The 23,022-nt window shown below is 43.4% G+C and overlaps 1 protein-coding gene across 7 annotated transcripts in view; it reads left to right on the forward strand.

Annotated features, from left to right (window-relative positions):
- The window catches only part of DAB1 (DAB1, reelin adaptor protein), a 1,217,809-nt gene that overhangs the window by 234,833 nt on the left and 959,954 nt on the right, over nt 1-23,022 (forward strand). The window contains exon 2 of one of the 7 annotated variants that reach the window (XM_021093137.1): nt 9,534-9,604. The exons of the other annotated variants lie outside the window; for them this stretch is intronic. The gene's annotated coding sequence lies outside the window, so the exon portion shown is untranslated. The remainder of the gene's footprint in view (nt 1-9,533; nt 9,605-23,022) is intronic. 7 annotated transcript variants of the gene reach the window in all.

The raw sequence follows: 23,022 nt of genomic DNA on the forward strand, positions 1-23,022 counted from the left end.
AAATGATAGCTGCTATTATTATTACTGCTGCTGTTGTTGTTGTTAATTGTATTATTATTAGTGCTGTGCTGGTAAACTTTTACACTACAGCCTTCTCACAAGAAAAAAAAAAAAAAAAGAAGGAAAAGCATGATTTGTACATTCAGTATTTCTGTGGTATAACACTCCCCCCACCACCGCCGCTGGTTTCAAGCTAACATGACATCAGTAAATAAGGAGTTGGGAGGCGATGCACACAGCTGAGCCAGTGTACACGCTTTTGATCTTGCGTGAGCCGGCTCCAGCCCAGCATTGATTGTTCCCAACATCATTTACATGAAACTGGGGCAATGGGACAGAAGCAGGGAGCAGCTGTGGGTTGGAAACAACCTTCCAGACGTATGGGAAGGAGTCTTACCACAACTGTGTCTGACATTTAACCATCTGACAGATTCTCTGCTAGGGGTGATCACTCATGTCTTAATTAAGGAATCAATACACGTGTACAGGGTTGTTACTATTGAAGGAAGAAGCCCCAGAAAAACTCCACTCTCTTTGCGGAGTATATGGCTCAGGTCAGCACTGCTGTGGTTCCTAGGAGAGCCTGGGTCTCCTGTCCAGCAGCCCACCGTGGGTCAGAGAGGCTTTCCTTGCTGTCTCTGTTCCTGTCCCAGCTGCTTTTCTAGGGTAAAATGAATTATGGTAATCATACTACTTTAGATCACTTGGGAGTTTTCACACCCTTTTTATTATTTGCTCCTCGTGACAGGGTCCTATTATTTCCACTTTAGGGGTAAAGGAAATGGGGTCTGTATTAGCCAAGGTAATTTAGCAACAGCTGCTATAACATATACTCCTAATATCCCAATGGCACAACGAAAGTTGATTTCTCACATCACAGTCTGAAGTAGGTTGGGGGACCCTCCTCTAAGGGGGGGGGACTCTCCTCTAAGGGAGGGGGGCCTCTCCTCTAAGGGGGCCTCAAAGGCTCTGCAGGGGCCTGAACCCAAGCACACAGCCCCAACCTCTAAGGAAAGCTGGGGAATGTTGTCTTCTTGTGTATCAAGGAAGAGGAATAGTAAGCATCCAGTCTACACCCCAGAGGCTCAGGGGCAAGACTGGCTAGATGGCCAGTGGCCTGGCTTTAAGTCTTCTCATACCCCATCTTGTCTGCTCATTATGGGCAGGTGGGGGGCAGCAGGCTCTGAAGAGGCTCTGGGAATGGTAGCGATACAAGGTGGAAGAGCCTAAGTCCCCGAGTCACCCCTTGGACTAGAGCCTCTCGACACCTTACAGATTGCAGAGTGAGAAGTAAGCCTTTGCTGTGCTAAGCCCCTGGGGTTTGAGTGTTGTTTGTTCGGCAGCTATGTTAATTGCCCTGGCTATTTTCTAGTTGATCCAGAACAGAGATGTTGTGCTGCCTCATCCTCTGTATCTCTGCTGTCAGAACCACATCATATATGTGTGTGTGTGTGTATATATATATATATATCTTTTTTGGGCCACACCTGAGGCCTATGGAAGTTCCCAGGCTAGGGGTCAAATCAGAGCTGCAGCTTCGGCCTACACCACAGCCACAACAATGCCAGATCCGGGCTGCATCTGCAACCTACACCACAGATCGTGGCAACGGTGGATCCTTACCCACTGAGCAAGGCCAGGGATTGAACCCGAATCTTCATGGATACTAGTTGAGTTCATTACCACTGAGCCATAATGAAAACTCCATGAACCACATCATATTTTAATTGTCTTCGGATTGGTCAGACCTCTTCACACCAGACTGTAACCTCCCTGGAGCCAGAAACTGTGGCTCACTTCTGTATCCCACAGTCCCTGTGCACGGCTCAGAGAGCATTCATTAAGTATGTAAACACGCAGTCTTATATTTGTTAAAAATGCAGGTGTGTGCTCAATGAAACATTTTTAGGAAGAGGTACAAGAGAAAGGAGGTGAAATAAGAAATCAGTTCTTTTTGGTTGATTACCTTACATATTTATGCTCTAAAGGGAAAAGAGAATATTAGGAAAAAAATTCAGTAATTATCTGGGCTTATAAGGTAGCAAGAGCTGAGTTTGCATCTTGAATGTCACTAAAATACCTGTGTGACTTTAGGCAAATCACTTAACCTCTCTGTGCCTCAATTTCCTGGTAAAATGAGGACAATAAAGGCTCCCTCAAAGACTAATGTTGTAAAGATTAAATGAGGTGATCCTGGGCCCTGATTTAAAATGAAGAGTTTGGACTAGCTAATCACTTGGACTCCTTCCAGATCTGACATTTTCATTTATAAAATACAGGCTAAAGGTTGCTCCACAGGCTAATATGAGAATACTTACCACCCAGGATTAGTCTAATCTGATAGAAATCATTTTTCTTTACTCTCTTTTGCATTCCCCTTCAGAGGCTAGGAAAGCAGACTCAGGCTGGGCCAAGCCCACAAGCGATCAGAATATGAAGGCCTGGTGAGGTTTACACTAAATGAGGCCAGGGAGACTGCTCATTGGTATGATAGCTAGCATTTGGGTGGGACTCTTCACATCTATTAACCAGCTACCTTGTGTGTAAAACTGGAGATATCATTACTTTGTAAGATTTTTTTGTTTTGTTTTGTTTTGTTTTTGGTTTTTTTGGCTATGCCCACGGCATGCAGAAGTTTCTGGGCCAGGGATCAAACCTGTGGCACAGCAGTGACCCGTGGCACAGTGGTGAACCGAGTCACAGCAGTGACAAAGCTGGATCCTTAATCACCAGGCTGCCAGGGAACTCCATTACTTTGTGAGAGGTAAAGGAGAAGGAACTTTGCAAGAAAATGTTGAACATTAGAATAGCAAATAATTTGTATTTTCCCATGTCAGCTTCAGTCAGTTAGGTGGTTGTTGGAAAAGCTCTGCTGAGGAAGATTTTGAGGTGTCCCCTTCTGAGGCTGGGTGTACGGTGGGGGAGTGCACAGAATCTGAGGGATACCTGTGTTTGAGGCCAGCGGGGCCGTGGCAGCATGTGGGCTGTGTTGCCCAGGACTCTGCGGGACCCGAGCAGGATGGAACATCAGTTAATGTGAGTTGAGTTGAGTGAAATTTGAACACAGTCATTGTGCCTCTCTCAATTTTTAAGCAAATAATTGAAGTGGAATATAAAGAAACTGAAATGGGATATGGGGAAATTAACATGGAAATCACATTGCAGGCACTTGACAAAACTAATTAAACTGGGAAATGCGGCTGGATTTTTTTTTTTTTTTTTTTTTTTTTTTTTGGTGCATAAACATTCTTCTCTTGCAACAAGGGGGTAAAACCGACAAGTGTTCAAATTACGCTTTTATGTGTGTGCTCTTCCAAGCATGCGTGGCACTTTGAAGAAAGTTCTGTTGTGTTTGTAGCAAGAGACTCTGTAATTGCTCTGAGACTTCCTGGAATTTTTCAGATATGTGTATTTTTTTCCTGAGCAAAGGCAAAACATAAGGCTTCTTTCTGTAATAAAAGAACACAGTTGCCGTCTAACCAAGTATGTGACCCGGAGCCTTGGTGCTTTCATCTCTAAAGTGGGAATAATCCTGCCTACGTGATCAGGTTATTTGGAGATTTAGATGAGGGAACGGAGGCAATGGAGCTTATGAACGATTCAGGGTGGTTCGCACTTTCTGGAGCAGAGCTGTTAACAGAGTGTCATGCTGGGGACACGCGCCAGACTGCCAAAGCGAGAATCCCATTTCTGCCACTGATGAGTGATGCACATCACCTGTCTGTTACCTTATCTGGGAAATTGGGGGAAATAATAGTAGCTACCTCCAAGGCTTGTTGGAGACATCACAAGAGTAAATACCAAACATTGAATGTAATGCCTGGCACATAGTAAGTCCTCAACGAATTCTGGCAATCATCATCATTCTTAAACACTATGGGTTATAATTTAATTCACTGAACTGAGTATCTTGAAAATATCATGTGCTCTTCTGGGTGCTATGACGATGTCAAAGGCAAGTGGAACACGCTCTCAGCTGTCGGGGAGTTTATATCATAGTAGTAGGAAGCAGAGAACAATTAGCTAAATATTCAATTAGCTTAAACTTTTCCTCTGAAAGGGGAACAGAGCCTTTTTCCTACAATACTTTCTATTACCCAAAGATCTTCACGTGCACTGTCTCATTTTATCCTCTTACAACAACCTATAGCCTATTAAACAATCCTGTGTCCTAGAAAATGGGTGTCACACAGTGATGATGTGTGACACCCTAAACAATGTTGATATTTCAGCAGTCCTCTGACAGTATTTGGTATGTGACAGAAATGAACTTGGGACATTATTTAGTAGGACACTTTTTAAAATGGAAGTTTAGTTTACTTTGTTGTGTTAGTTTACAAGGTTGTATTAGTTCCAGGTTTGCAGCCAAATGATTTGGGTTGGACACTTCTGAGGGTTCCACAGCCCATGGATTGAGAATCACCAGCAAGGTACATGGCTATGGTTAATGAGGCAATGGTAATGTATTGGGGATAACGCTAATTCTAGGATAACTGTATTTTTTCACTTCCTGTAGTTATGATCCTGGACTTAGTTATCAAATTCTTGGGGTCTCAGTTTCCTCACCTGGAAAGTGGGATAATGCTACCTGAGTTGTTCTGGGGTTGACATGAGAGAATCTTTGCGTACGCTGGTGGGGTTAGCTCGTGTTTGTAGGTATGTACACATCGTTTCTAGAATACCTGTGGATAAATACATACATAATGGGTATTATTTAAATATTCCTGTTCATGGTCCTACTATGTGATGGGCGTATGATGTTTAGCCTGGCCAACCCTTATGGTTGTGAGTCTTCCAGAAGAAGGTAAATCATCACGCACTGCTGCATGACTGCCATGAAATAAGGTGACGCACTCAGGGTTATTCAGTTGATGAACTCAAGATTCGAAACTTGAGGAGCTCCCATCGTGGCGCAGTGGTTAACGAATCTGACTAGGAACCATGGGGTTGCGAGTTAGATCCCTGACCTTGCTCAGTGGGTTAAGGATCCAGCGTTGCCATGAGCAGTGGTGTAGGTCGTAGACGCGGCTCGGATCCCGCGTTGCTGTGGCTCTGGCGTAGGCCAGCGGCTTCAGCTCCGATTAGACCCCTAGCCTGGGAACCTCCATATGCCGCAGAAGCGGCCCCAGAAAAGGCAAAAAGACAAAAAAGACAAAAAAAAAAAAAAAAGAACTTGAACACAAGTTTTCTGATCCTGGATGTCTGCTGCGACTTGAATATATTCAACAAGGAGATTTGTTTTGAGCTGCATTAATGTCTCAGATTAGTATAAAACTAAGCCTTTCTCTAAGTTCACTACAAAGTAGAAGATGGAACTAATTTTCTTTGACTTTCTTTATAAGAAAAATGCTTTTTTTATGACATCAGAAGTTCTGTAGTCTGATCTCTTACTTCATTTCTACTCGTATTTTTTATCATCTGTCTTTATTCACATTGTGAACTACTTAGATTTCCCTGAATGTAATCCATGCTTTCCAGCCTCCATGTTTTTCCTCAGGCTGTTTCCTGTCCTATAAATGTCCTTTTGAATGTCAATCACTACATGCTTAACCCTTTTGAGACCCAGGCCAGCGGCTTCCCCCTCTAATTATCCTTCCTGAATCCTCATCTCCATAAATTGGTCATATTCTTTCTGCTGAGTTTCCAAATGCTTCATCCAGTTGTTTTCTAAGCAATTTTCACTTTCACTTTGCATTATAGTTATTTGTCACAGGATCCATAAATCCTAAGAATTTGGGATTTGAAAGGACCCTGAATTAGAATCATGGCAGTTCTGGATTTGAATCTCATTCTACTATATCCTAGTGGCGTGTTCTTGGGCTTCAGTTTTGTTTTGTTTTTTTTTTTAACTGCATATGGAGATAATATCTCTACCTCTCAGGGTGTGCGGGTCACTGAGAGCTCTCTGCACAGTGTTTTGTTACAGAAGGGAGAGAGTGAGAGAATGGTCTCCTCCCCAGGTCTCAGGCAAGTCCCTGGGACAGGCTGCCAAGTGAGGGTCCTTGGTTTCACCCAGGAAAGAAGTCAAGAGCGAGCCATAGTAAAGGGAGAGTGAGTTGATTTAGAGAGATGTACATTGCACAGGCAGAATGCTGTCTGTCTTAGAAGCCAAGGGTGACCCCAGGCTGTGGAGGTGGTTCGTTTTATGGACTGGGTAATTTCATACTATGATGAGCAGGAAGAATATTCTGCCTTTTTGGGGGAAGGGGCAAGGATTTCCAGAAATCGGGCTGCCACCCACTTTTTTGCCTTTTGTGGTCAGCTCAGAACTATCATGGCACCTGTGGTCATGTCACTTAGCAAGCTGCTGCATTACGTTGAGTGCATAATGAGGTTCAAGGTCCACTAGGGGTTGAATCTTCTGCCATCTTGGACTTGTTGGTTCTACTAGATTTTGTCATATCCCATTTTTTTTCTTCTCAACAGCTATCATTGTTTTATTTTTTTAATTTTTAAAAATTTTTATTAGAGTACAGTTGACTTACAGTATTGTGTCAATTTCTGCTGTCCAGCATAGTATATATATATATATATATACACTATGTATATACACTATGTATATATATATATACACTATGTATATACATATATACACTATGTATATATATATACACTATGTATATACACTATGTGTATATATATATATACATAGTATACTGTGTATATATATATATACATTCTTTTTCTCATACTATCTTCCATGTTTTTAATGGTTGTGCCTTGCCCCCTTCCTTCCTGTCTCAGTTTGATGATAGTAACCAGTCAATAATAGTGGTTCTTCTTCTTCCCTCTCCTAAAGAATAGGGTACGTGTGTATTATTTCCCTAAGTCCCATACATAGTGCTTGACACATAGTAGGAATTATAGGTATTATAATAATAGGCAGGTATTATAATTATAAAGGAATATAATTTATTCAATTTTAAATGCATAAATAGGTAGGCAGATACATGAAAGAGTGACCTAGAGTATGGCCCACAAAACAGACATATAAATCTGAACTTTATTTAGTTTCCACGTAATTGCTATTTTATTGTATTGTCTATTTTTCTTTTGGAATGAACGTCTCTCAGATCCTTAGGTTGGAGAGAGAGTCATGTATCATCACTGATTTTATCCCTCCTTCAGCTGCATCTTTTTCTTTGAGCAACTCTCCGAAGACTCCACACGTTCTGTCTCGAGTACCTCGGCTAGGAGATGTTAAAGACAGGTTATCTCCTGGAAAGGTGATGCTAGACATGATTGACGTGACTTCCATTTCTGAGTCCTGCCAATGACATCCGTCCTTGAGCGGCAAACACCAAAGATGCAGCCGACATGCTGAACTTAAGTTCTGTTGCTTACGCACCAAATCAAGTCTACATCTGTGGCTGTTAAAGTGGGAAAAAGATTAATAAAGTACATGTTGAAGCTTGAAAGAATAATTAGCGGGACACGTTATATGTTTTGGCTGCAAAGCCGTCTCCACATTTAGAATAAAGCAGAACCTTCCGTCTAATCCTTCTGTGGATGAAGGATTGGCTGGAACTAAATTGGTTTTCTTTGCGCATCTTGAGATTTTTTTGTAATGTTATCATTTTTTAAAAATTATTATTTTTTCCAAATTTCAAGTAAGCTTTTAATCAGCCTCTTTATGGGATCTGCGATGTTTCTGGATTTGCCGTCATTCCCTCACAGGATTAGCTGCCGCTTGGGCCCCAATAAAAGAAAGCGCTTGAATTGTGGGCTGCAAAGAGCTTAAATCACATCTTTCATGGGGGCGCGTTCCATTGCTATCAGGGCTGCGATGGTGGCTGCCAACAGCCCACCTCTCTGAGATGTAGAGTATGAGTTATTGGCGTACATAATAAACTAACATCTGTACTGTGCATCTCAGAATGGGTGTCAGGGAAGCTGGAAGACAAAGCCGGGTGGCATCATTAGGGCCAGATTTAAGACTCCAATTTGTGTAGCATTTGCATAACAATGTACAAGAGCAACTATTCACTGTTCCCTTTCAGAATTCACGTGTTTCACCTTCACAAGAACATTCCTGTGGGAGAGGGGGCAGAGAAGAGGTGCTTTTGAGAGGGACTTGTCAGGGAGAGCATCCTTTCTGGAGGTTTGGGGTTCCAAGGGTAGGTCAGGACCCACTGAGCAGCCCTTTGCTCCTGCAGGGTCGCAGACACCCCAGGACATGGTTTGTACCGGCACATCCCTTCCGGCTCTGAGTAAGCATCTCAGCATGCCTGTCGGTCTGCAAACATTTCTCGAGCTTTGTAAGGTCAAGTAAAAGCCTTGCGGAGTTCCCCTTGTGGCTCAGTGGTAATGAATCCGACTAGTATCCATGAGGATGCTGGTTCCATCAGTGGGTTAAGGATCTGGCATTGCCGTGAGCTGCAGTACAGGTTGCAGACACAACGCTGATCCTGTGTTGCTGTGGCTATGGTATAGGCTGGCAGCTACAGCTCCAATTCGACCCCTAGCCTGGGAACTTCCATATGCTGTAGGTGCGGCCCTAAAAAGCAAAAAAAAGCGAAAGCCTTGGAGTCCCTGGGAGTCCAGAGACAGGAACCCATGTCCTGCCTCGGCCACTTTCTCCTTTTGACCCTGTGCTAAGATGGTTCACCTTTTTGAGCTGACATCGCTGGAATGGGGATATTCATAATACTCCTAAGAGTGAGCAGCTCCCCAGTGATTGCTGACTTTGTGACACAGACACTAAGCTTGTTTCAGCCTCACAACCAGCTTCTGAAGCAGAGGATTCTATTACCTTTATTTTTACTTTACATCTGCAGAAACTGAGGCACAGAGAAGTAACCTGCCACTCACTCACACGACCTCTGAGTGACAAAGCCAGGATATTTTGATGTCTTTTAACTTCTCGTGATGGAGGCTCAACCATGTCAAATTGATCAGTTCCTATGGCACCTACCTCTGGGTGCTGGACACTGCACCAAGTGCTGGGGAGTCAGTGGTATGCAGAAGAAAACGCAGCCTCTCCCAGGAATTAAGGGAGAAGGTGGATGGGACACATTCTAAAAAAACGCCAGTGCGCTGGTCCCCAGCTCTCGGTCACCGTTTTGCCACTGCCATATTATGTGGAGAGAACACAGGCTTTGGAACCAGATTTGGTTTTGAATTCTGACTTGGTCACCTTCTTACTGTGTGTACCTGGGCAAATCTCTCAACCTCTCTGAATCTTAGTTTTCTCACGGAAAAAAATAGGAATAATAAGTGATCCTCCCTCAGAGAACTGTTGTGAGTATTAAATGATTTCAAAACACACAGGGCAATAGATTTCTTAGCTCGATGTCTTGCTATTAATTAGTTTAATTAATTTCTCAACAATGGTATCTATTATTATTATTACAATTCATCAACCACTAGAACCAAAGGCATACAGCTGAACTCCTGTGACCTGAAGGATCAAAAGGAGTCTGTTTTTTACGTCTTCCTCAGTTTTCTTATTGAGGCTTGGATCTTGAGACATGGATTTTATTTTATTTTATTTTATTTTATTTTATTTTATTTTATTTTTCTTTTTTACCAAGGCTGGGCACACAGAGCCCCTCCTGGCCACCACTGGCTGTCTGGGTATCCGAGCAAGAATCCCCAGGAGGAGGTATGTTTGCTGTTTGCTCTTCAAAGCAGTCTCCCCTGAAGTCGCAGTTGTAGCAGAATCACAATGTCCTCTGGCCACACACTTCAAGAGTGCTTGGCCCTGTGGAGAGCTGGGCCCCCAGTGCTTTGAATGACAACTTTCCACTCCACCCACCCCGGCCCCGCTGCCGGTCACCGGCCCTGGGCCCGAGTTTCCACCTCTGACCGGGGGATTTGGAAAAATACAGATTTCTGCTCTGCCTATCAAGCCAGCCCCTGTCCCCAACCCTTCCCACCCTTGTCCCAGCCTTACCAGAGTAAAAGGGCAAGGGCACCAGGGATCTCACCGAGGTGATGCAAATAGTCTAAAACTGATCTATGGTGATGGCTCCACAATTGGGCAAGTGGACTAGAAATCATTGAATTGCACCATTGAAATGGGTAAATGCTATCATCTGTAACTTAGTGATAAATTTTGTTTCCTTTTTGTCTTTTTAGGGCTGCACCAGCAGCATATGGAGGTTCCAAGGCTAGGGGTCTATTCAGAGCTTACATCACCACCACAGCAATGCCAGATCCGAGCCTCATCTGTGACCTACACCACAGCTCACGGTAATGCCGGATCCTTGACCCGCTGAGTGAGGCCAGGGATTGAACCCTCAACCTCATAGCTCCTAGTCGGATTTGTTTCCACTGTGCCACGATGGGATCTCCGACAGTGATAAAGTTATAAACAAAAACATGGGCATGCATTTGGGGATGCTGAAGTTCTGTTCAGTCTGACCAAAATCTGTTTCCTCATCTGGAAAATGGGGATTCCTTGTAGCCAATGGCTTGTTGGAGGCTGAGGAGGCTGATAGAAATGTTATTGCCAGTGAGAGGAAGTGTAACTGTTAGAAGAGAAAAAGGCTGGGGTGGGGGCTGGGGGGAGTCAATGTGAATGTGTTTCTTTTCCACTCCTTGGGAGACCGGCTTTCGGTTTGAAATGCATGTAGCATGTTTTGAAAAGATGTTTTTTGAGCACCTCTCTGCAGCAGACCCTGGCTGCCTCTGCCCTCCTCCCAAGGCTCCTGTGAAATGGTAATGAAAGAACAGTCTGCGTGAATATGTGTGAAATGCTCACTAAGCTCCAGGCACCAGAGGTAATCTCATTGGAATCTCACAACAGTTGTGTCAGGAACCTTCCACTCTTTTATAGATGGTGAAACTGAGGCTCAGAGGCTTGGTGACATCTGGCTGGGGGGTGGCAGAGACAGGTCTCCCAGGGTTTTCTTTGCTCCCCAGTTCCATAGATGGTTTGGGACCTTGGCAGGTCCCCTGTTAAAATGCAGGTTCTCAGGCCCTGCCACCTACCTGCTGGACCAGGAACTTTGGGAGCGGGGCGCAGAAATCTGATGCGCACTCTGGTTTCAGAGCCACAGCCTCAGCCTTGCTACTTGGTCCGATGGCCAGAACTGCAGCACCAACTAAAGAAAACCCCTAGTGAGTGCTGGCTTTGACCAGTTGGCCCCATGGGGAGTGGGTGCCTATTCCTTAGAGCACCCCAAAGCTGCCATGCCTGTGCCCCAAGAGTAGGTCTTATAAAGCCTGTAGGAGTGCACACTAGTCCTAAATGAAACTGTTTATAAAAATCAGCTTGGCAACCAAAGAGTTGACTTGCTGTAGGTACTGTCCTAAGAACTGAAACTTCATTATTTGACTTAATCATCCTAACAACTCTATGAAGGTAGTCTTATCATTATTATTATTACTATTATTATCGCCCCCATTATGCAGATAAGAACATTGAGTTAGAGAGAGGTTGAGTAGCTTGCATAGCTGGTTATGGAAAAAACAGGTTTTTTTCCAGCAGCCTGGCTCCCTCTATTCCACTGCCTCTTCCCTGAGCATTGTCCCAACCAGTGGAAGCATTGGGTTCACTCTGACTGCATCTCAGTTGTTTTCTTCTCTGTGCTTGCTTCAAAGACCCTCAACCTTGGAGTTCCCACTGTGGCTCAGTGGGTTAAGAACCTGACATAGTGTCCATGAGGATGCAGGTTCAATCCCTGGCCTCACTCAGTGGCTTAAGGCTCTGGCATCGCCATGAGCTGCAGTGTAGGTTACAGATGCAGCTCAGATCCCACTTTGCTATGACTGTGGTATAGACCAGCAGCTGCAGCTCCATTTAGACCCCTAGCCTGGAAACTTCCATGTGCCACAGAAGATGTGGCGCTAAAAATAAATAAATAAATAAATAAATAAATAAATAAATAAAAGACCCTCAATCCTTATTAATAAGATGCTCCCTACAGAAACTCCAGGGTCTGCCACCAACCAGCTGTGTGACCTCGGCCAGGGCACTTAGCCTCAATTTCTACAACTGGACAGTGTATATATATTTGTATAATATGCATGCATAAACACATATATACATAAAATATACGAAGAAAAAAATGCATTTACTACTGATGTTTCTGGGGTGACTGGGGAGAATGGCTGTTTGGGTATAAGAGAGAGAGCCTTTCAGAAAACTTTGAATTGCTCTACAAGGTGAAGTGCTGCTCCTGGTCTCCCTACCTGTTTCTCCCAGCTCCTAAGTTCTGATTCCTTTTCTAGCCTCTCTGCTTTTGCAGGAGTGTGTTATCTCCATCTCAAAAGCAGAGTTCCAGATGGCCTAGCACTAGGTCTTGGGTGAATTACATATGCTAATTTAGTTCTCTGGTCTTTTGACCCCTACCTTCCATCTTTCAGTCTTGTGCTGGGGGTGGCCAGGGAAGGCACAGGCTGGCATAAAAGAGAGATGGATTCTGGACTTAGAAGCTGGCAGAGAAAAACCAACTGGACAGGGACTGTGAAAAAGGGTGGTGTCAGTTTCTGCTTCCTGTTTGTAAACTTCGAGGCCAACAGGTGCTCCGAGCAGTCATCTGACAGTGATGACCGGCAACATTTCCCCTGTGGCCACCCTGCATGGGAAGCATCCACAGATGCCAGTCAGAAAGCAATGACCCAGTAGAATTTCAATCTAAGTTGAAGGCACTGACATGGACCCAGGGTGCGGGAGAAGCAGATGGAATGCTGAGGCCGACACACAAAGAGCAGGGCAGGCCTGACCCTCATAGGTGTGATTGATGGAATCAAAGGGGCCCTAACAAGTCAGGTTAATGACAGCTTCCTCATTTGAATCCTCTTTGAGAAGAAAGCAAAGAATTGCAGGTTTTAAAAAAAAAAATCCCGGAGCACTTGGGCTAAATGAAGAATTGTCTGGTAAAATAAAGTCTCTCCTGTCCACGATGCACATTTTGAAGAATGTCAAGTGGATTTCCATAAAATTGAGGGCCAGCGCTCTAAAACATGTCAGGAAAGAGAAACCATTAAAATTAGGATTCTTCTGTCAGTGAAGCAGAGAGGAGCACAATAGACTGGACAGTGGGAAAAGAAAAGAATTATGCGACGCCTACTGTGCTGTGGCCACGATGGCAGCCACTCTCACATATGTGACTTTATCAAACCCTTAAAGTTACCCAGTGACAAAGAGTCAGGTCTCCCTGTATCACAGTTGGGGTGTCTGAGTTGCAAGAATTTCAATGATTTTTCCAGGAAGAGACAGATAATAAAATGAATACAAATATGATGAGGGTTGTTCATAATACTCATAAGCATAATACATACTATATGCCACTGTCAGGAGCCCTTCCATGCCTCTTAATTAATCCTTCCAACAATAAACCAACAATATACTAGATGGTATCACCCCCATTTTTTCTTTACTTTTTTTTTTCTTTTTACTGCCACACTCACAGCATATGGAAGTTCCTAGGCTAGGGGTCAAACTGGAGCTGGAGCTGCAGCCTATGCCACAGCCATGGCAACACCAGATCTGAGCTACATCTGTGACCTATATCACTGTTTGTAGCAATACCAGGTCCTTAATACACTGAGCCAGGACAGGGATCAAACCCACATCTTCACTGAGACTACGTTGGGCCCTTAATCCACTGAGCCACAATAGGAACTCCTGTCCCCATTTTATAGATAAGGAGAGGGAGTCAAAGGATAAGTAGTCCAAATTTAGAGAACTAGTAAGTGGTTGAGCTAGGATTCAAATCCAGGTCCTTCGGGGTCCAAACTCTCTTATTTTTTGTGTATTCGTTCGTTTGTTATGTATGTGTGTGTATTTGTTTGTTTGTTTTATGTATATATATGTGTGTGTATTGTATTTGTTTTATATATATATATGTATGTATATATATATATATATATTCTCTAATGTTCTCCGTATGCTGTATTCAGTTGCTATAAAGATACTAGTTTATTTAAGATGTGTGTGACCCCCTGTATAATAGGTCTTGCATTCTTTCTGCTGATTTCTTGCCTCAGGTACCTAAAAAGGCTGTTATCCTCGCTTTATAGATAATGATTCAGAGGCTCAGAGAGGTGTAGTAACTGTGCAGAACTCGCCGATGATCAGCCATAAGCCAGCTCTGTCAGACTCAGAGTTTATGCTGTTTCTACATTATCTAGCTTATGATACAGACCAGGGAAGAAAAGAATGTGGATTTCAGGATGATGCATGTGTATCAAGTGGCGGAAAATAGGTAGGTTTAGAAATTTACTATATTTAAGAACTATAGAATTAATTCATAACCTACAGATACCAAAAGATGCAAGGTGTGAGTTTAAAAGAACAAGTCTTCTAAGAGCATAACGCAAGGCCCTGTCAATTCATCAGCTAAGGAGGGGGTCAGAGACTAATACAAAATAAGATATAAGCCCTGAACTCAGACCTTAATGTTTTGGATGACTTAAGGCACAAAGTCAGCATATTGATTTCCTCTGCCCACTGCAACAAATAACCACAAACTCAGTGGCTGAAAACAACAATAGTTTATTCTCTTACAGTTCTGGAGGCCAGAAGTGTGAAATTAGTATCATTAGGTAGAAATCAAGGTGTCAGCAGGGCTGCACTCCTTCTAGAGATTGTAGAGGAGAATCTATTCCTTGCATTGCGTCTTGTAGCTTTTGGGGGTTTCCAGCACTCTTGGGCTTGCAGCCCCATCATTTCAATCTCTGCCTCCATCTTCCCATCCCCTTCTTGGATGTGTGTCCATCTCTCTCTGTCTCCCTCTTCTAAGGACACAATGACTACATCTAGGGCCCACCAGGATAATCTTCCCGTCTCCAAGTCCTTGACTTAATCACACCTCAAAGACCCTTTTCCTTATAAGCTGACACTTACAGGTTCCAGAGATGAGGACTTGATCTCATCTTGGGGTCATTATTCTGGACCCATTGAGGGTTCTAGGAGAGGAAAGGGAGAGAAATTAAGGAACAAAGAGGAAAGGGAAAGAGAAGGAGGGATCAAGAGAAGGTAAGAAATAAGAATGCTTTAAAAAAGCTGAAGAAAAATACAGTAGAAAGATTGAGAAATGGGTGAAGAAGAGAGAGAGTTCAGAGGCACTGATGGGAAAAATTGAGAAAGAGGGAAGATGGGAGAGAAAGAGACAGGAAGTGGGGAGAAAAAGGACTAAAGTCTGCGGGGGAAGAGAGGGAGAAGGAAGACGGAAAGGCAGTGAATAGGAGAGCCAGAAACATCTAGCCGGGAGAGAGAGACTGAGGGTGTGAGATGGAGCAGGCCGAGAGGGGAGAGAAAGACCGCCAACGGGAGCCCGAGCTGCGAGAGAAAATATTAAAGGCTTTTGGTAAGGTGACAAATGTCTTGATGCTAATATGTTGAAATAAATATAGCAGCTGCAAGTCACAAATCACATTCATCGGCTGTTACAGTCCGGTAATTGTCCATAGAGATATTTTCTTTCTGGTTCCAGACCCTGGCTTATCAGAGGACAACATGCTTTTGAAATGTCACATTATTTTGTAAGTACATTTCACGTCCAAAAGTTCCACTAAGTATGATATACTGAAGACTTATTTAGTTTCCATTCTGCGTAGCTCGCAGGCTCCAGCGCAGTGATATCACAATGGCCATTTTGATCATCAGCTCCCTGATATCCAAGGGCAGAACAGGCCCTCTCCAAATCTGTCATTTAGCCCCCTTCCTTCTTCCCTTCCTCTCTTACTGCTTCTCTCCCCCACACTCCTTCCTTTCTTCCTCCCTCCCTCCTCCTTCCTTCTCTCCTTCTTCCTTCCTTCTTTTTTCCTCCCCTTCCCCCTCTCTTCTTCCTTCCTCTCCCTCCCTCCCTTCCTCTCAAGATCTTTCTTTCTTCCTTCCTTTCTCCTTTCTTTGTCTCTCCTTGTTTCTCGCTCTCTTCTCTTCCTCACTTTTCCCCTATTAAGTTTCTTTTCATAAGGCAGCATTAATTTGTAGAGTAGCATTTCTCAGCCTCATCACTGCTGACATTTTGTGCTGGTTAACTCTTTGTTGTAAGGGCTGTCCTGTGTACTGAAGGATTTTAGCAGCATCCATGGCCTCTGTCCTTAGCTGCCAGTAGCACCCCGTCCTCTAGTTGTGACAACCAAAAATGTCTCTAGGCATCACCAAGCGTCTGCCTGGGTTGAGGGTGGGGCACGAAATCATTCCTAGTTGAGAAAGAACCTGTGTTGTAGTCAGGTATATTCAAGCTCCAATCCCACACCCCACCCCCAAGTCCCTGATTGATCAGAAGCAAGTCCACCAGACTTTCAAAGGCAACACAGTCATTTGCAGGGCTTGTTAAAACACAGGGTGCTAGGAGCCAAGGCTGGAGCTTTGGTGCAGTAGATCTGGACTGTGACCTGAGAATGTGCATTTCTAACATGTGCCCAGGGTGGTCCAGGATTGTACTCCGAGAACCACTGTCCTGCCTCTCACCTAGCTGATCGTCAGTCTCTTCACCAAAATATAGACTTAATATGGCTTCCCTCTCTGGCTTGTTCTATGGATTAAGAGAAATAATGTAGAAAAATAATAACCTAGCACAAGATCCTGGTCCATGCTAAGTGATAAATAAATGGTAACTTGTAAAGAAAGTCTTCTTAAAGGAGGGTTGGTCTTTAATAGGAGCTGTGAAGATTAAAACTGTATATGGATACATTCATAGCAGCACACAAATGTTTAACCATTTTTTTAAAAAAGAGGTTAAATGGCATTTTAGCAACAAAGTACATGTACTTATTAATAAATCTCTCTCAGTGGGCTCACTCCCCTGCAGTGACGGAAGATTAAATGATAGAAGCCAGCATTGCACCTTAGATCCTGGGAATCTAAAATTGATGTACCCACACGCATCCTTATTAAGTCTGAGCATTAGCTCTGTTACTAATGTCCAAGAGGTATCTGTGGATATTGCTGCCTAAAATCCCTTGAATTTCCTCTCTCTAGCCGAAAGAAAGTCAACATTTCTTGTTTCTACTATGTGCAGTGTGTCACATTATATACACGTATACATTTATTCCTCAAACTACTCTAGAAAGTTTTAACTTTATGTATCACATTCAGAAACTGGAGCTCAGAGAGGTCAAGTAATTTGCTTGGTGCCATCCAGCTAGCAAATGCTGTATCAGGATTGCACTTCTGTTCCACATGACTGCCTCCTGTTCTCAGCCCGCTGCCACAAGGGCTGGCAAGTGCAGGCAGAAAAGCACCTTGCTGTTCCAGATGCTGTGAGCCCAGTGCCTCAAGACTCTGTTCTCATGCCTGTTTCTCTAGGTAGAATCTTAAGTCCCTTTTTGAGAGCAGTGGGTCTGTTTTTGTCTCTATAGTCCTGGAGCCTAGCCTCGCACAATGAAATGCACAGGATAAGCACTCTGTGCTGAAAGAGTAAATGAATGAACAGAGAACAGATCTCAATCAGTCAGTCTGTCAATCATCAGTCAGAAAGTGTCACTGAAGCAACATCAGGTTGCATACCAGTTCTGGATTCTGGTCTCAGTTTGCGCAACCTTAGTGAAGAAGTCACTTTCCCTTCCTGAATGTGTCCCACCCCTAAATGTACATGTTGAAGACCAGCACAAAGTGTGACTATATTTGGAGTTGGGGTCCTTACAACTTGGGGTTAAATGAGGTCCTAATCTTAAAGGTAAGGACCATAACCTGACAGTACTGGTGGCCTTATAAAATGAGGAAGAGAGAGGGAGGAGAACAAACAGACCCATAGAGGGAGCGGGAGAGAGATGGAGAGAGGTCCCTTTCCTCGCATGCCTAGAAAGAAGGCCAGGCGAGGATCCGGTAAGAAGGTGGCCATTGACAAACCAGAAAGGGGGCCCTCACCAGAAATGGAATCCACTAGTGCCTTGATCTGGGACTCGAGCCTGCAGCACTGTGAGAAATTACATTTCTATTCTTTAAACCACCCAGTCTGTGGAATTTTGTTATGGTAGCCCCAGCAGGGTAATACCCTCCTCCTCCAACCACAGTTTCCTCATCTGTGAAACAGGAAGAATTTAAATTGAACTGTTTCCAAAGAGTTTTATAGAGAATGTCAGTTTTCAGCAAATCTCAACGGGTATGCCATCAAAAGGAATTCTGTGCTTAAAAGAGTTGGGAAAACCCTAAATGTTCTGTCCTCTTCCTGGAAATCCATGAGTGTATACAAGGCTGGTTATGGTAAGTCCTGTAGGAGAAACAAAAACCAAATTAAAAAAAATTCTTTTAATCTGTTTAACCCAACAGTTTTCAACCTTGCTCGGTAGGTGTTATGTTAGTCCCCTGATCTCATCTCCTTCTTTGTTTGTTGTTGTTTGTAGATGAGAGGATTGGTGTTAAATACAGATTGGAAAACTTCCATCAGGTACATAACCAATAGGTGGCAAGTTCAAACTCCTGTACGACTGTCTTGCAGACTGTCTTGCAAACCCAAGCTCTTTCCAATATGCCATTGAGCATCAGATTTACAGCATCCAGTCTGAATGCTTTTCCTGTGGAGAATCAGAGTGGCATGCTGGGAGTTCCTGTTATGGCTCAGCAGGTTAAGAATCCATGAGGATTCGGGTTCAATCCCTGGCCTTGCTCAGTGGGTGAAAGAGTCCGGCAACGCAGTTGGGATCTGGTATGGCTCCAGTTGGACCCCTAGCCTGGGAACTTCCATATGCTGCATCTGCAGCCATTAAAAAAAAAAAAAAAAAGAAAGAAAGAAAGAAAAAGAAAAAGAAAAAGACAGGAAAAAAATCAGCAGACTGGGGCAAATGGGCAAAGTATTAATAATAGTATTTGCTACCATTTATTGAGCATTTGTTATATTCCAGGCACTGAGTACTTTAAATATATTAAGTCATTGGAAATTCACAAATTCAAATGAGTACCTTCCTTCTCAGTAAGGAATGTACTATGATTATCCCAGATTTATAGCTGAGGAAACTGAAACACCAGATGCTAAGTAAGTTGTTCGAAGTCACATGCAAGGCTAGGAAGTGGTGGAATCAGGATCTGACCCTAGCCTATACGGGCTCTAGGTCTTACACCATCCTACACCTATGTGCTTTTATACTATACTGCCTCTGGCAGTATACAGAGCATTTCCACAAGTGCCAAGAATTCATAGAAAGGCAGCTCAAAATAGGCAAGAACTTTCTAAGGGGATCTCTGAAGGGCTTTCAGTCTCCTACCTTTGTTTTTCAGAAGACAGACAAAACAGAGCGTTTTGAAAAAATACTCTGTTTGTCTTCTAGCGCTGATCGTACTTAATACAGTGATTTATTCATTTGCAAGGTTCTAGAGGGAAAAAATCCTGTATTCCCCTACCTGGTATGGTGCCTGGCACACAGAATACCCTTATAGTTGTCAAATTGAATTGGAGACCATTGGCAGCAATGGGGTCATTATCTGGGAACTAAATGAGATCTAAATGACCATGATTTGGTATTCAGTCAGTGCTCTCAGGGTCAGATGTTTCTGCTGGTGGGAAATCTCAACATCCCCTTGCCCTCAGCCCCCAGCCCTGCTCTCTTCAACCCTCAGCCCCAGCCCAGCAATATTTTTCAAAGTTGAGTTGCATTAGCTAATCTCTGGGGGAGTCTCCTCCCCCAACAGTGAATCTTTGAACTCTCCAGGGTCTAGAGTGGCTTGCCTTTAAAACAAATCTGTAAAGAAGAGAAAATTCTAAGAACCCACCATTAAAGAAAGAGTCAAAATTACTTACACGCTGAATACTGAGAGACTCATAGAAATTATTTTACCCAACCTGTGATAAGACTGAAGCCCAGTAAAGTGAAGGAATGACTGAAGTTTAGGCAGAGCTAGAAGGGGAACACACTTTTATCAATTCTCAAACGTACAGTTTTCTACTCTTCTATGCTATTTTGTCACTATCAGAAGTAAGATGTTGTCAAGGTGATTTGACATCTATGAAAACAGTTTGGATCAACCAGAAAGGACCAATGTAAGGAGTCATAAGTGATCATCATAATTTTGAATGAAGATGAGGAACGTGAACTTCAACCCAGCAGGTAAAGTTAAGTTTCCGAAAGTTGGGATCCTTAGGAAACAGGACTTACAATTCCCTTTGCTACACTAATTGAATACTCTTTGTTATTTATGGGATTTAGCCTGAACTCTCATTTATCAAACATCTATTACATGCTAGGAACATCCTTAGGTTTTTAAAAAATACATAATCTCATTTTATTCTCACTACAACTCTGAATGAGAGATAGCATTAATCCTCATTTTTCTAAGAATGAAGGAGGATGTGTACAAACTCAATGACTTTGCCAAGGTCACGCTACTTAGTTATGGTTAAATTCTAGATTCTATCCCAGATCCTCCACGTGCTCAGTCTGCTTGGATTTCTGAACGTTTTTTCCAAGACTCTTAATAACAGTTTGAGAACACCTACTGGCCTCATTTTCAAGTCTTTAAACTTTCAAAATTTTCAAGGTTACACTACAACTCCCTAGACTCTTTCCCTAGAGGGTCTTGATTTTGATAACTGCAAGTTAAGGTTTGTTTGAATAATCCATTAATGTGGAGAAAATTACCTTCTCATTATGAAGTATTCTGTGTCACTTTCATACTAATTACTCTAACAGTATTTATTGAGGATTAATGACTGAGCAATATTTTATTAATAACCAACTGCATTTATTATTGCATAAATAATAAATAGAGCACCTCATTAAATATAAATGCATTTTTTATTTGGGCACCTTCATTGAAAGTGTTGCCAAAAAACGTTTGCATTGATTAAAAATCTCATTAAAATGGTTGGCTAATCCTGCCTTTGTGCTCCCACCCCCCGACCCCAAAAAAAGAGTCCCTGACAATTCCTACACAATAGGTAGACTTTGGGATTATTCTTCAGCCTGTCATCAGCAGTCCCTTTAAGAATGTGCAGCAGCTATGAATCTGGTTGCCATGGGAAACTTAACTTTTTGGTCTTTTCTCTGCTTGTTATAGTTATACCTGCAACCCTCATCTGGTATTGGGGGGGGGGTTTCCTGTATTTCCTAGCTTGAACACCTATAGGTACTTCATCTCACATCATGGACTCAGAGGAGCAGAAGAGTGCTGTTGCAATGATCTTGCCTCTCATTTATAAAAGGAAACTGAAGCTCAGAGAGGGGCAGTAACTTGCTGCACGTCACACAGACAGTTACCAGCAAAGCAAGATCCCCTGACCCACAGGGTTCTTTCCATGCTACCACACTGCTGGGTTCCGGTAGTTCTGGAGAATACTCTGCTTGGGCTAAGGGTCTCATCCACCTGCCTTCCTCTTCTAAGTTCTCTCTCTCTCTCTTTTTAAATCACTAAACATCCCAAACATCCCAAAGCTGCCTTACCTTGTTAACAGGTACATTCAGATTTTTCAGGCTGAAAACCCCTCCCCCCAATTCCATTCCCTTTTAAAGTTGCCCCACCCTGAGAATCTCCAGGTGCACCTGGGGGGCACTCACCTATTCTCATAAAACCAGTCTGTCTGCTACACTTGTCATATCTGCCCCCTTTCTGTCTGGTCCAAACCCAGCCTTGTTGCTCTCCAGGCCTAGAGCCCACTGAGGGACCCCTTCTGCTGTCACCAAGTCATGCCCATTAGGAGAAGTCCAGTGTCCCTGCATTTCTTCCTCCCACACCCCAAGTCTGCTGGTCCTAGAGTTGCTGGAGCGAGCTGGGTGTCTGTGAAGGAGCAAGGCCTGGAGCCCTGGCTCCCTCAGTGCTCTGAGCACCCAGGCTCCCCGGCAGCTTGGCCCATGTCCCACATCTCACAGTATCCATTGGACACAACTGCTTCAGCTTCTGCCCATCCCTTTCCTGCCCATACAGGCTCCAACCAGGCTGGTAATTAAATGGGGGACAGATGCTATCCTCCCCCATGGCTGTCCTCCGCCTCACCCCTGAGTCTCTGGTCTCAGATTCCTTCCTCTTTCAAGGAAAAAAATAAAAAGTTCTCATAGATGTAGAACAAACTAGTGGTGGGAAGGGGGAGGGGCAATGTAGCGGTAGTGGAAGCAAGAGGTGCAAACTACTAGGTATATATATAAGCTAGAAGGTTATATTGTACAACACAGGGAATATAGCCAACACTTTATAATAGCTATCAGTAGAACATGTCCTTTAAGGAGTTCCCATCATGGCTCAGCAGTTAACAAACCTGACTAGTATCCATGAGAACACAGGTTCAATCCCTGGCCTCGCTCAGTGGGTTAAGGATCCAGCATCACCATGAGCTGTGGTGTAGGTCGTGGCGCAGATGCAGCTTGGATCTGGTGTTGCTGTGGCTGTGGTGTAGGCCAGTGGCTACAGCTCTGATTTGACCCCTACTCTGGGAACTTCCATATGCTGAGGGTGTGACCCTAAAAGGACCAAAAAAAAAAAAAAAAAAGATTATATCCTTTGAAATTGTGAATCACCATATTATACACCTGTAACTTATAGAGCATTGTGCACCAATTATACTTCAACTTTAAACAAGTTCTCATACATGTTATCCAGATAAATGGATGACCAGAGGAATCTCCAGCCTGTCACATCCACATACACACACCTTGACCTCTGAACACTTTAGTCCCTTTGTCCTATGTCTTTTGCTGCCAGTGTTTCCTTAATAGTCAAAGGCCCTGTAGCCTCAGCTGTTACTTTTGTTGATTCACATCTGGAATTAAAACATGCCTGCTCCAGTAGCAGGCTTGCCTGTATTCCCCAACAGACTGTGATTTTTTTTTAAGGGCAGAGATTGCTTTGATTTTAAATTTTATTTTTATTATTTACATGCCTTTAACTTCAGTACCTAGCCCAGCACCTGGTGCATAGTAGGACTTCCAGTGATACCAGTTAAATATTATTGAATTAATGATCAAATGCCTGTTTCCACTGGGGCTGGGGCTGCAGGAATCTGTCCAGCTGAGCTTGCTTTGACTTAAGGAATGGGCTAAGCCTCTGAATAAAAGACTAGTCCAATTTCCAGCTTGAACCAGCATGATGAGCTCTAAAACGTGACATTTGCATCTATTTCACTAAGAATCTTGCACTCCCCCTATCTCCCCAAATCCTGTAACAATAGAAGTCCTCATTCCACTAAAACTGTGTCATTT

The sequence above is a fragment of the Sus scrofa genome, chromosome 6 (assembly GCF_000003025.6).
Source record: "Sus scrofa isolate TJ Tabasco breed Duroc chromosome 6, Sscrofa11.1, whole genome shotgun sequence".
Lineage (NCBI taxonomy): Eukaryota > Metazoa > Chordata > Mammalia > Artiodactyla > Suidae > Sus > Sus scrofa.